Source organism: Falco punctatus (genome assembly GCF_963210335.1).
Source record: "Falco punctatus genome assembly, chromosome: 8".
Classification (NCBI taxonomy): domain Eukaryota; kingdom Metazoa; phylum Chordata; class Aves; order Falconiformes; family Falconidae; genus Falco; species Falco punctatus.
The window spans coordinates 62,399,395-62,411,874 of record NC_137588.1 but is presented as its reverse complement, the minus strand read 5'-3'; the positions used below and the strand labels follow the sequence as shown (position 1 = coordinate 62,411,874).

The 12,480-nt window shown below is 43.7% G+C and overlaps 1 long non-coding RNA gene across 1 annotated transcript in view; it reads right to left on the bottom strand.

Annotated features, from left to right (window-relative positions):
- LOC308068955 overlaps positions 1–12,480 on the bottom strand; it is a 49,792-nt gene that overhangs the window by 17,830 nt on the left and 19,482 nt on the right. Inside the window, exon 2 of the long non-coding RNA XR_013930221.1 lies at positions 1–12,480. This exon is cut by the window's left edge and continues 17,830 nt beyond it. This is a non-coding gene — a long non-coding RNA (uncharacterized lncRNA).

The window sequence follows — 12,480 nt, the reverse complement described above, 5'->3', positions numbered from 1 at the left end:
GCCCACCGGCTGCGGGGACATTACAACTCGCACTAGCTGAGTATCTATCCCCAAATAGATACAAGTGGTTCCTAGCAAAAATGAAAATTAGGCCCATTATTTTTATTTATGGAGAGCCGAAATACACACTTTCTAAAGCCAAGCCTGCATTCAGCAGATGAAATATTTGTATAACTTGCCACCAAGGTTATGGAAGGCTGGAGGAGAATGTGTATCAATGTTGATAGGATTTTTTTCCCCAGATATATTTACCAGTATAGATCATCTTCTACAGGTAATAGGGTACAAGATATTATTTTTATGCTTGGTCTAATTGCTCAGACATCATGAGGTGCTACCAAGTTGGAAAGCACTAACTGTGACCAATCAAGCTGCAGCCTTGAGGCCACCAAAAAAACTGCTAAAGGGTACAATGCTGGAACTAGAGATTAAAGATGACATTTAAGAGGCAAGACGACTCCATGATGAAAAGCTGAAAACATTTCAATCAGAAGAGATGGGGTTTTTACTACATCTACTGTCCCAGGGCTGGGCCATCCAAGGGAATTTGAAGTGCAAATGACAAAAAAGAAAAGAAAAAGAAAAGGAAAATTTTTTTTTTTTTTTTTACACCTACCTTTTTTTAAAAATTATTTTTTAAAATTAACTTTTGAGATTCTATCTGGTTTTGAGAGTTCATTCCTCCTCCATGCTCTTTGGGTGAATCCCTCTGCCGTCACAACTCAATGCACGATAATGAATGCAGTATCATACACAGAATTATTCTGACATCACACTGAGAATAAATAGAAACGGTGTTTGCATGAATTCTCTTAAAAAATAAGAGGCTGTCATGGTTTAACGTGGAAGCAGCTAAACACCACACAGGTGCTCGCTCACTCCTCCCCCTCCCCGGTAACATGGGGGAGGGAATCGGGGGGGGCGGGGGAAGTAAAATTTGCAAGTTAAGATAAAGGCAGCTTAATAGGACAGAAAAGAAGGGAAAATAATAATAATGATGAAAAAATAGAATATACAAAACAAGTGACGCACAACGCAGTTGCTTACCACCCACCAACCGCAGCAGCCCCAGCCAGCTTCCCCCGGTTTACGTATGGAGTATGACACCACGTGGTGTGGGACATCCATGTCCCATGTGGGACATCCCGTTGGGATCAGCCATCCTGGCTGTGTCTCCTCCCAGCCTCTGCTGCCCCCCAGCCTGCTCGCTGGTGGGGTGGGGCGAGAGGCTGGTAAGTCTTTGATTTGGGTCAGCACTGCTCAGCTACAGCTGAGCCATCCCTGCGTTACCCTAAATCCCAAACACAGCACTATAACAGCTACTAGGAAGAAAATTAACTCTATCCCAGCCAAAACCAGGACAATATCCACCCCTTATTCTATACCATTTACATCATGCCCAGGCCCCACACTTGCCAATACATCCTAACTAATCACCATCACCTTTCCTGTCTTTTGATATACACACAGAGATATTGTTCCCTCAGCCTGTGGACCATCCCTCTGAAGTGTCCATTGAGTTCGTTCGGTCCAGGACTTTGGGCCCCACCTGCCACAGCAGTCCTTCAGGGCAGGAGAGAGAGTGCACGGCGCTGGGTCGTTGCATGCTGAAGCCAGTTCGGGTTCCATCACAGCTGCACTTGTCCAGTTCTGTCATCACTGTACTTTGCCCCATTTGATCAAAATTCAGTCTTCACTAACCTGGGTAATTTTTACTGTAGTGCCATTGATATGGCAATAAAGCAATTGCCCAGATGACTTTGCTGGGGAAGACAGTCTGGATTATTCCTGCTTCAGGCATTTTTTAATATATATATATTTTTTTTTTTGTTTTTTTTTTTTTTACATGCACTACAAGGGTTTCATCCCTTTCTGTAGCACATGAAAGTTTTAATTGGCCAGGGCCAGCTTCATTGGCAGGTCCCCTAGCATTTACTAACCAGGTGACTTTTGCTAAACATGCATCCCCATGTTTAAATATATTTTCAATTATTTTTTAATTATATTAATTATAAATTAAATTAAAACAACTCATACCCATTGCTCTCAGTGTACAGTCCATTGTGTCATTCAATTTTCCCAAAGCCTGGTTCGTAACTGGGGATGTGATATACCCACCCGATGCCATGTGCTTTGGACCAGGTGTCTATGAGGTTGTTTCAGAACTGAGTCCCACTGCCTGACCCAATTCTTTCTGGGGTACCATGTCACCAGAAGACTTGCTTTTTGAGGCCCAGGATAGCGTTGCAGGCAGTGGCATGGGGCACAGGATATGTTTCCAGCCATCTGGTGATTGCTTCCACCATTATAAGCACACAGTGCTTGCCTTGGTGGGCTTGATATAATCCGTCTGCCAGATTGCCCCATATTTATATCTCAGCCATCGTCTTCCATACCAGAGAGGCTTAACGGTTCGGCTTGCTTGATTGCAGCACTTCTCGCATTCACAGATAATCTGTGAAATAGTGTCCATGGTCAAGTTCACCTCTTCATCATGACCCCACCTATATTGTGCATCTCTTCCTTGATGACCTGAGGTGGCGTGGACCCATCAGGCTATAAATACTTCACCCTTATGTTTCCAGTCCAGATCCACCTGAGCCACTTAGCAGCCTGATCCACCTGCTGGTTGTTTTGCTGTTCTTCAGTGGCCCAGCTCTTGGTTACATGAGCATCGACATCATGTACTTTTACAACCAGGTTCTCTACCCAGGCAGCAATACCTTGCCATAATTCAGAGCCCAGATAGGTTTACCTCTGCACTGCCAGCTGGTCCGCTTCCATTGCTGTGGCCAACCACACACAGCATTTGCCACCATCCGTGAGCCAGCATAGAAATAAAGTACTGGCCATTTTCCCATTCCACAATTGCTAAAGCCAGATGGATAGCTTTCACCTCCACAAGGTGACTCGATTCACCCCTCCTTCAGCAGTTTCTGTGACTTGTCACATGGGACTCCACACAGCAGCTTTCCAACAAAACAACCCAACTCATTAGTGAGCAGGGCACATTACTTCTCATTTTCTGGTAGCTCATTACACAGTGGGGTCTCTTCAGCATGCATCACCTCCTCTTCTTGCAATATTCTGAAGTCTTTGCCCTCTGGCCAGTCCATGATCACTTCCAAGATTCCTGGGTGACTAGGGTTTTGTATTTGATCCTGTTGCATGATCAGCATGACCCACTTACTCCACATAGCACCAGTTGCACAATGCGTAGCAGGAACTGTCCCTTTGAACACCCAGCCCAGCACCGGCAGGCGGGGTGCCAGGAAGAGCTGTGCCTCAGTACCAACCACTTCCAAAGCAGCTCAAACCCCTTCACATGCTGCCAATGTTTCTTTTAGTATAGGAAAGTACAGGGGTCTTCGAAGTGTGTCATGAAAACTTACAAGAGATGGTGGAACAGAAACTACAAAAAGTTTTGAGTTTTGGGGTTGTTTTTTTTTTGATTGTTGCACTCCTGCCCCCAAAGCCCAGGAATTCAACCAGGGTCAATATGACTTTCAATTTATTTCCAGGGACACTCAAGCACACCAGAAAATCCATCTAGGCAAGTAGCTTCACCTGGGAGTACACAGATACTTCAAAGTTTGAAGACCAAACCTCCACCCTTTTCCCTAATAAAACCAGTAATGATGGAATCCAGACTAAGAGAAGGATCTCAGGCTACAACTGGGTAGTCCAAATGGCCTGGGATTAGAAAGAAGTTTGTATCCCACTAGGCAACAAGTGCTGTCTCAATCTTACCAAGTCAGGCACAGCTCCCTGAATGCTCCTTTCCACCACCTCTGAAATGTCAGAGCTGTACGTGACTTAGCCATCAGCAGAGGGGAGAACCCCAGCCCCGATAGCATTTAGAGTCCAAAGGATTAACCCCACCATGAGCAATGCCTTGGGAACCTCTTCCTTGTGTTTAAGAAGAGGCGTTTTAGATTTACACCAAAGGAGTTGAGGTGTACGGATGTTGGTGCCGTGCTAAAGCCTACAATACTAAATAGCACGTGAAAGAGGATTGAAGATGCACTGAATCAGAGATACCTCGTGATTTCACAAGATCCAAGACAACTCTAACCAATGAAGCCAAACTGCACCCAACATTTACAGCAAAGCAAACAAACTCAGGGTCGGCTCCAGGTTCAGACGCACCAATGCAGCTATTCAGTCAGTGAGGGGGTTGCCCCGAAAAGCAGCCGGCAGCACCTACGTGCAGATTTTGCCCCCAGCCCTTGGTTAAACAAAGGAGCAATGTACTATCTTAAAGCCAGCTGCCAAAGTGAGCGTCACGTAGCTGTCAGGCTTGGGAGCTTTGCTGAAGCAGGGACTAATACCTGTCGGCTTGGACAGACTTTCAACACCTCATAAAATCAGCTTCGGATACACATTACTGCTTTAGAAAACAGGAAGAGAAAAAACACAGGCAACAAATACTATGTTATAAAAGAAAAAAAGTTATTTCTGTCCATTAGACCAATATATTTGTTAAATAGCCAGATGAGGACAGCAAAGGTAAACAGAGACATTTGATGTGCTGATTTTTAAGTTGGGGGGGGGGGGGGGGGGGAATAATCTACTACGCAGCGATTACACAGTTGGTTAACTTGAGGGAGAAAGTTCATGTTTTTATTAAGAAAAAGGAATGCAATTAGAACTTTGGCATGAAACAATTTATCCCACACTGGGTATTTCTTTCTCTTTGTCAGTTTAATGCCTCAAAATTATTTATCTTATTATTTATCACTATGTTTGTTTTTGAAGGACATCTTTTTGTGCCTTCGAGACACTTTATTCATTAGATCTCTTGAGTTCATGTCCTATTTCATTATGTTTTAATCTTTACAGTTGTTAATTTGCATTTCATTTCCTGTTATAGCAAAACATTAATGACAAAAAAATTATTGTAAATATTAATACAAGTCAACTGATAATCATCCAAGGAAGCATTCTGCAGCAATAACAATTACCTATAGCTAAGGCAGAAAACAGCAATTCAAGTAGTTACAGAGATGAAAACACTTCAAGTTGAGGGCACAGCACCTCAGAAGTGCAGACTGGGCCATCACAAGACAACAGTTATAATTAACAACAACTTGCTTAAAAAAAAAAAAAAAAAAAAAAAATAGAGAGAGAGAAACTGCCTGGAGAAAGAGCAAGACCTGTCTGGTAACCAGGTAACTAAAGCCCGTCAGAAGTTGGGCTACTTTATCCTCTCTGCAACAACTGTTAAGTACAAGCAACTGTTTGACCAATACCACGACCGTGACACTAGCCTACAGAAACATGGAAAACAGTAAATTGAACAAAAAAAAAAAAAAAAAAAAACTACACCAGAAAAACCATTAAACCAGGCAGGTCAGGCTTCCCCCTCCACACACCACCTTTGCCACTAGCTCCCTGACTCCTCGCACTGTACCACAGCAAGTTCAGTTTTCATTTCAGGAAAGACTTACTCAGTTTAAACAAAGAAAATCCTTTCAACTTACTCAGCTCGAGACCATCATCCTGCAGGCTCAGAGCTTTGCTTTTGCTGCCCTAGGCCAGCTCACCAGCAGGCTGCTCTGCAGGGACAGGTCAGAAGAAACCAGCTGCAAATCACCTTCCCCATCTCCAGAAGAACTGCCTTGGCTCAAATGGATCATGTCATTTTGGAGGAGGATAATTACCCTCGTTAGATAAATACAAGGCAGGCTTGTAAATGCACATTAGTTTTAATAGAAGAAAGCACTCAGTGACTCAAAACGTGTGAGTAGAGAGCCCCAGCCTTGCCTGGCTCCCTAATTAACCTCCTGCAGGCACACAATGTGCTGCGGAGGAGTTGTAAGGGAAGAGAGCTGCAGGAGTTGCTCATTAAAAAACCTTCACAAAAGAGAAAAGGGAAGCTTAGGAACTAGCATTTGAACTTACTCCTTTGTAACTCTGCTTGTTGGCCTCAGACAAAGTCCCCATTTTATCCCCCAGAGGACCCCATAAACCATATTTCCTGGCTTGGTTATTATTATGTGTCCCCAACATGTGGCTATGTATCAGTAAGGAAACCATCACCATGGAGCATCAACAGCTGGGTGTTGAGCAGAGCCTATAAAAGCCTGGTCCAGGCATTCAGAGTCTAATTCCTCACACTTCTTGTGCTTTTGTAAAAGCTCCTCCAAGCTGGACCAAATTGCCCATCTAAAGCCACTTCTCCCAGCCCCTGCAGCTCCTGTCCGTCTATCACAGCAACCTGCTCTCCTAGACACGCTGTGTGCCAGCAAAGCATGAAAGCTATATGGGCTTAACACTCTTAAAAAAATAAATTAGGCTCTTTCCTTCATTATTTTCTTCTCCAGTTCCTCGGCTTTTCTGTGTTTCCACAACCGCTTTGGTAGGGATCAGCCTCCATCACCCACGCAGGGCTGGGGGACTCAGCAGCTGCTTTCACTTGCAGCAATCAACCCAAGGAGCTGCCATTAAGGGACAATGCCTTAACTAAGTTTCTGAGGATCTTACAGGGTTGATCCTTGCAGTCAAAAATTAAGAACTTCAACCTGGAAAAGTAGAGCCTTTCTTGATGAGAGATCTGAGATAATTTATCACTAACTTACAAAAGCCTTGGAGCTAACCTTTTAGATAAGCACAGTCCTTACGGAATTCCCTCTTGCAGGAGCAGGAATCTGTTTCACAGGGTCTTCAAAATTAAAGTAATTCTATTAATTTTTCCTGCTATATCTGGGAGGAAGAGAGGGTGGAGATGGGCAAGGAAGAAGTCCTGCTGGCCTGCAAACCCATGGAGAAGACCTGCTGTGCTCTGCCAACACTGCAATTTCCCAAAGAATTGGAAGAAACAGTGCTGACCCAACAGGAATAAGAGCGATCTCCCATCAGGAGAGCATGCTGTAACTTCAAAGAAGGAATGATTGCCAGCCATGCGGAAAAAACTGGTGCTAATGAATTCATATAACGAAGCACCCAGGAACAAACTGGAATTTTGCAGTTGCCAGTTTCCTGCTGAGCAAAGTCAGTCTCATGCCTGCCACCTCCCTACAGATAGTATTCCCCTCCCAAAAATCAGGACCCATACCCAGCACATCTTCTCGGTGTGCTGCCTTCCCCCAGCACTTGTTGCTCAGTGCTACAGCCTGCACCCAGCATTGTCACCCACCTTTGCTTCCACCAGCCTTATCCTGGGGGACGCCGCGTGTGGGAAGAGTCTCAGCAGCTTTAGTGAATTTTCACATCCCCTAAAACAAATCCTCTGCTTCTCTCCAGAGGAAGAGGCCAAATGCTGCTCTCGCTATGTAAAGTCTAAAGCAACCTTTTTACAGTCACTTGAGTTTTGCTGCGTTTTAGACTGATGTAGCTGGAAGCAGGGAGGCTTTAGCTGACAGAAAGTTTGGCAGAGACATCCCAGATTCTGCAGCAGCTGCTCTGATTCACAGGTGAGAAAAACACACAAGAAAAGTTGGATCAAAAAGGCAAATGTATTGAAAGGGATGAAGCAAGAATTGAAATAACAGAAGCACCCATCCAAGGTTTAGGCAGAAGACAACAGTCCCATCCCTGCTTTATGATCTCTAATCCAAGATGAGTTAATTCCTCTCCTCCCTCCTCCCAAGCCCGTTTAAGAAAATCTGGCACAGGGATGATTTTGTAGCATCATGCAGAGACACAGCACTGAGCAGGCAGCCAAGGCCCCCGCTCTGACCAGCTTAAACGTAAAGCAAACACACCATACCCGCCTTAATCAGCCTCCTTTTTTCTTTCTTCCTGCCTTTTTTCCTCCCCATCAAATCTATTTCCATGGATCCTGAAAAGCTTGGCAACAGCTTAGGTTTTTAAGCTGTTGAGACCACTGCCAATCCTTCTTATCCCCCTTCTCCCTTTCTTTCCTGCTGGACCCAAATCCATCCCCGTCTGGCTCTTGCCACTTGCCTTGCTGTTAGCTGCAGGCTCACCAAAATTACTTTCCTGGGCTTAGCAGAGCCCTGGACCAGGGCTCCGGAACACTATAGGACTGTCAACTAGAACAGATTTCTGCAGTCATAACTTCGGTGACAAAAAGCACCTATTTTATAATCACCAATAAATTCTCCTTTCTTACTATTCACAGACTGTCATGACACTCTCCCAGTGCAGAATTTTACCCACTCAGTAGTCTTCTCTACTCAGGGTTAAATTCGAAGTGGTGCAGAAAAATTAATTCCCTTGGGGCCATCTCCCCTTTAAGCTGGGGGGATGCTGCCCGTGCTCTCCAGCAGGTGATGTGGCCACCGAGGTGGGAGGAAGCAGCTGCAGTTCCCTCCCCATCAGTAACAGCCAAGCACATGGCTTGACTTTGGCTCCCGAAATGATCATTAGTAATGATGCATCAAAAGTTTGTGATGAGTGAATGATAAAAGTAAACAGGACACAGTAATAATCAGGCTTTATTTATAGCTAGGTACAACACCCCTGTTGTCAATTTTACAAAGTGACTTTGAAGGAACTTTTTAAAGGGGATATCGAGAACATTTTCCCCCTCCCACTTGCAAACAACCGTAACTGTTATTGATAGCATTTCTAAAATGGCAGGTACAGAGAAACAGAGACTTATTTTGTGTCAAAATTGTTTTATGGTGCCATATTTTTCCCTTGTTTAAGGCAGCACCACTCATTTACAACATTAAACAACGTGATTTATGTACTTTAGCAGAGCTTACTACATTTAAATGTTTTAGGCATTTCATTTTTACAACATACCTTGTTCCAATATAATCAATGTGCTTTTTTCTGGGGCTGTGATAGCAATGCAGTTTGTGGTTTATAGCAAAATCAATATAAGAATTAATGGGTGACGAACAAAGTAAATTGTAAAAAGTACAGAGAGGTTGGGAGATCTCCCCTTTGCTACATCGATTCCATTAGCATTAGCCTGCCCACTTGTACACAGTTTCATATTTGATAAGCAAGCGGCAGGCTTCATATTCTGCAGAAGACAAAATGGATGAAGTTCAGCACTGAAACAGCTATGCAAAAGTCATTGAGGTTAAAGCAAGGATGGAGACGAGCCAAGGTGGATGCTGAAACACGATGCACTTTAGAAGCAGCAGCCATAAACATCAGATGGTCACGAACGGTGCCACTCTGACTTTTATTAAAGGCTGTGATACTTGAGAGATTACATTCTTGGCTGTTTCATACTCCTGGGTTATATGGGTTTTAATTAATTCCAAAAAAATGATGAGAAGAGAATGCTACTCCCAAGTTTTCTTGCTAGCAGATGAAAAGCAACTTTTTTTTTTTTAAATGCATGCAACCTAGATTTCTTGTCAGAAACATAAACAGGGAGGAGCTCTGGCAAGCTACAAGCAATGCAATCTGGAAAACGTTTTCTCTTTCCTTTGCCCTCTTTTCATTCCTGAATTTTACTCTTACTCTTGACAAGGGTACGTGTACTAGGGACTAGAAAGACCCCCCTCAAACTGTTTCTAGAGCCTATTTCCCCACTGGAGACTCCTGGCAAAGCCAACGTAATGCTTTCCCATGCACCAGGAGAGAGAACAGGTCGCAGCACCTTGTATCTGCCACAGCTGGTGTCCCCTGAGAGCAGGCAGCGAGGTGCCTCTTGTCCAGTGCAGGGTGCCAGGCTGTGACCAGCACCCCCTGCACAAGTGACACCAAGCAAGGGACGGGCTCACAGCTCCTGTGCTCATCTTGAGTGCCCTTCTATCTTTGCATCGCTCTGCACTGCCAGCAGCGCGGGCATGCTCCTACCGCCACGGCCGTGGCTTCGTCTGTGAAATACAGGCTGCTCCCTGCAACACTCATACATGCTCATTTATGGAAAACTAACAGATTTGGATCAAATGTGTTTGCAGACACCTTTCCAAGTGTCCAGTTAACTCTAATTATTACTTAGCACACATGCATATTTCTGTTTTGCAGCCTGTATCAACAAATTGCAATGATGACCTTCCACACTTAGAAGTATGTATGATCATTCTTATTCTGAATAACAGATTAGATGCATCTGTTCATTTTGCTACATTACTTTTCAAAGCTATGACCCAATAAGGCAATTACTGTTCAAATCAGGCTCTAGATATCTTTCACAGCCAACAGTAAAGCATTCTGGGGTGCTGTAGCATCTGTTACTATTCTCATCTTCTCCCTTTCCTTTGGGAACATCCTTTTCATTTCCATAACCATCAACAGGTTTTAATAGAATCCAGCAAAGAGCTCCAAGAATGGTAGTCATGACATACATTTTCTGCAAGAATATTATCCTCCAAATGTTCAAAATCATCTTTACATGGCACCTTTTGTTCCCTCTTTGTTATTGGAAGTCTGAAAGTTTATTGCTCTTCGGGATGTACTTGGAGCAAAAGAATTTAATTACATTCTATTTCAAAACAAATTGTTGATACAAACTCGAAGTGTCAGTAATTAGATAATTTCACAGTGCACATTCCATTATCACTGTCATATTTAATGACTGTTTATTTGAAGAGTCCTTCTTGCATTGCAGCTACCCCAGTACTAAATATAATAATAGATGGTGTGATTGGTAAGGTTCAGTCATTGCTCTCATATTTAAAGTAACAAGCTCTAGAGGAATTTCTACTCAAATGCAGATATTTAGATGGCAAGGATTAAAATGATGGCCTTAATGAAATTGGTGATAAAATACTCATTGACTTCCCAGGGTTTAAATATAATCAGTTCCTTGCAAGTAAAGATGATTAGTGACATAAACGAAGTATTAAATAAACAGTTATTATGAGCTCTAGCCTGATGTCGAGTGTCAAAAGGGCTAATACAGAAAGACCCTATTTATTAATTTATGGCGCCCTTAACCCAATTAAAATCATGTGCTACATACACCAAACCTGCAGAGCAGCACTCCGCAGAAAGCTTACCAACAGCAACCCCGATCTCCGCGAGTCCGGCCCGTTTCCATGCCTACCATGGAGGCAGCGGCGGTGGGAGCAGGAGTCTTCCACCACATCCACCTTCCACCAGTTCCAGCACGGGCAGGGACAGGGCAGAGCCTGCCACCTCCTTGGGAAGGGTGCCGGTACACAGCGTGAGCCGCTGCTGGGCAGGGGTCCCACTCCCCCTCCTTGCTCCTGAGCTTCCCACCTACTGCAGCCCTAAAATCCCCGGGATTTGGGGTTATTATGCCATGAACTTCCACCAGTTTATTCCCAGAGCAAAGCACAAAAAATTCTGTGGCGTTTTCTAAGTTAACAGAGGGAGAATTTTTAAATTGTTTCATTTTCTGCTTTTTCTGGTGTTTTTTAAGAGAGCAACATACGCAGATAATATAATGAATTTTTTATGATTCTATTAAAATACTGCATAATTATCCATCCATGGTTTTGTCATAACTGATTTTGATTCCTTTTTAAGTTGTTGACAATTTAGATACACAGAGCTCTGCTTAAACCACGCACCACCAAGCATAGTGATTGCCGATCTCATCGCATAGGATTTTACGATTCTAGTGTTATTCAGTAAGGCATGGACCACATTTAAGCTTGCTTAGCGAGGCTGCTCTGAGGAAGCACTAGCTGAAGTATCCATCAACATGCAGTGATCTCAGCCCCTAGCAGCTGGAGCATTCAAAGGAAAGTGAGCATCATTATGGGCAAGATATTAAAGATGGTTAGCTTTCAGCACACTCAGCTTAGCAAAGTCTTGGGTTAATAGAATTTTCTGTTAAAAAAAATATAATAATCCTGCTTTACTGGTGAAGCGGTACACTACATCTGGAAATTAGAGGAAGCTCCATAAAAGGTTTTTGGCTTAGTCCACTTACTGTGATGGAGGAGGAGCCAAGGTCTGTATCTTAAACGGACTGATTGAAGGAACGTGTTACTATTTATTAAGAGTGAGGTGCCTTTAATGACCATTAAGAAACACAGACGAGGGAAACACCCTCTACATTTTCAGACATAGCTCTCCAAAATGCATTAAGAGACTTTTTGCCCAACATGCCAAGAATTATCCTTTTTATTTTAAATTAGGCATTAATTTGAGCAAAAGAGCTAACTTGCTTATATTTCTGGTCAGTGGAAAACATAATGCCGGGTTATAGTGATGTGGGGGATAGAGGCTCAGCTCCTTAGTACAGAGGCAGCCATTGTCCCAGCACGACCACAGCACCGCAACGTGTTCAGAAATGCCCTTGCTTTTCCCATGCCTTTTGGCTTTGTTTTGGCTTGCTGCGTGGCCAAGAGCGCGCGCTGCAGCCAGTCCATCTTAGATGCCAGCTAATAACCCACATGTTACCAGCAAAAACATGTAATAACCAACTTCTCTCCCTGGTTTTACCTGAGCAACACCTTTGCTTCACCACTGGTTGTTGCAGTACTTTGAGAGATTTGGCATCTCTGAGGTTTGACCCCAAGATCAAGTTCATGTGAGGCTGGTCAAGGGATTCAGAAGTGGCTGGGCAGGGGGTAATGAAGGCAGGCAGAAAGCACACTGTCATAACCCTCACTTCCTTAAAAAACAATAGGC